Source organism: Scyliorhinus canicula, chromosome 10 (assembly GCF_902713615.1).
Source record: "Scyliorhinus canicula chromosome 10, sScyCan1.1, whole genome shotgun sequence".
Lineage (NCBI taxonomy): Eukaryota > Metazoa > Chordata > Chondrichthyes > Carcharhiniformes > Scyliorhinidae > Scyliorhinus > Scyliorhinus canicula.
This window is the reverse complement of record NC_052155.1, coordinates 123,182,823-123,185,212: the sequence shown is the minus strand read 5'-3', so window position 1 is coordinate 123,185,212 and position 2,390 is coordinate 123,182,823.

Here is a 2,390-nt window from a genome sequence, read left to right as displayed (position 1 = left end):
TTCGAAACAGGATCTACTCCCATTTGGAAGCAAGTGGATGTATTAGCGAGAGACAGCACGGTCTCCTGAACGGGAAGTCGTGTCTCATTAACTTGATGGGAGTTTTTCGAGGAGGTCACAAAGATGACTGATGTAGGTAGAGCAGTGGATGTTGTCTACATGGACTTCAGTGAGGCCTTTGACAAGGTCCCTCATGGCAGACTGGTACAATAGGTGAAGTCATACAAGATCAGAGGTGAGCTAGCAAGATGGATACAGATCTGGCTAGATCATAGAAGGCAGAGAGTAGCAATGGAAGAGTGCTTTTCTGAATGGAGGGCTGTGACAAATGGTGTTCCGCATGGATCAGTGCTGGGGCCTTTGCTGTTTGTCAAGCAGAATTATAAATGATTTGGAGGAAAATGTAACTGGTCTGATTAGTAAGTTTGCGGACGACACAAAGGTTGGTGAAATTGCGGATAGCGATGAGGACTGTCAGAAGATACAGCAGGATTTAGATTGTTTGGATACTTGGACGGAGAGATGGCCGATGGAGTTTAATCCGGACAAATGTGAGGTGATGGATTTTGGAAGGTCTAAAACAGGAAGGGAATATAGAGTGGTAGAACCCTCAAGAGTATTGACAGTCAGAGAGATCTAGGTGTACAGGTCCACAGGTCACTAAAAGGGGCAACACAGGTGGAGAAGGTAGTCAAGAAGGCATACAGCATGCTTGCCTTCATTGGCCGGGGCATTGAGTATATAAATTGGCAAGTCATGTTGCAGATGTATAGAGCCTTAGCTCGGCCACACTTGGAGTATAGTGTTCAATTCTGGTCGCCACACTACCAGAAGGATGTGGAGGCTTTAGAGAGGGTGCAAAAGTGATTTACCAGGATGTTGCCTGGTATGGAGGGCATTAGCTATGAGGAGAGGTTGAATAAACTCGTTTTGTTCTCACTGGAACGACGGAGTTGAGGAGCGACCTGATAAAGGTCTACAAAATTATGAGGGGCATAGACAGGGTGGATAGTCAGAGACTTTTTCCCAGGGTAGAGGGGTCAATTACTTGGGGACATAGGTTTAAGGTGTGAGGGGCAATGTTTAGAAGAGATGTACGAGGCAAGTTTTTTTACACGGAGGGTAGTGGGTGTCTGGAACTCGCTGCCGGAGGAGGTGGTGGAAGCAGGGACGTTAGTGACATTTAAGGGGCATCTTGACAAATACATGAATAGGATGGGAATAGAGGAATACGGACCCCTGAAGTGTAGAAGATTTTAGTTTAGACGGGCAGCATGGTCGGCGCAGGCTTGGAGGGCCGAAGGGCCTGTTCCTGTGCTGTACCTTTCTTTGTTCTTTGTCCTGTTTTATCTCTGTCCTTTTCCACTGAATCCAACTGTTATTGGAAATGACCACGAACGTGAAGGATTTTGCTCAGCCCACAACAGTCTTTCGCAATCTTACCATTACCGTGAGCTTTTCACATATGCAGATTGGTAGAATAATGATAACGTCCTGAAATTAACCTTCCGCCGAATTCAACATCTGTGAGATGCAGTTTTAGCTTTAAGCTGATGCTAAAGTTAAGGAGTGTAAATCAGGTATCAAGGTTGACGCCAAAGTGAATTAGACTAACCTGCGTACTTCAGAATTCTCACTTCTCTTTGCTGTAGTGCGCCATAATAGCAGAGTTGATGCAAAGCAAGACCATACCAAAATCATTGCCTAACATTTACACTGTACACTGAGTGTTTGAGCCCAAACACTCATATTAAACAGCGTTTCACGAACACTTGCTTCAATCTGGTCCATTCTATTCACTGCTCCCAATGCAGTCTCCTCCTCTGCATTGGGGAGACTAAAGCCAGACTGGGTGGCCATTCACTCAGTCCACAAGCATAGCCCCAATCTTCCTGTTGCTTGCCATTTTAACTAAGCGCCTTGCTCTCTTTCCCACATGTCCATCCTTGGACTACTACAATGCTCCAGTGAAGTCCAAAGCAAGCTGGAGGAGCAGCATCTCCTCTTCCAATTAGGCATGTTACAGCCCACGGGACTCAACATTGAGTTCAACAACTTTATTCTGATCTTTCTCCTTCATCTTAAACCCTTTCCCCCCCCCCAAATATGTCATACATTTATTGTCATAATGCAAACACCATCCCTTCCCCCTCCCCGAGCAGGCCATCTATCTTTTGTTCTTAAGGTTGCTATAGCTTGTTGCAATCTCTCCCAGTTACAGTTTATGTCTAACACATTCTCCCTCTCTTTTTAGTTCTGATAAAGAGTCAAATGCTCGGTTAACTCTTCTCTCTTCACAAAGATGATGAAATGAAAATGAAAATCGCTTATTGTCATGAGTAGGCTTCAATGAAGTTACTGTGAAAAGCCCCTAGTCGCTACATTCCAGC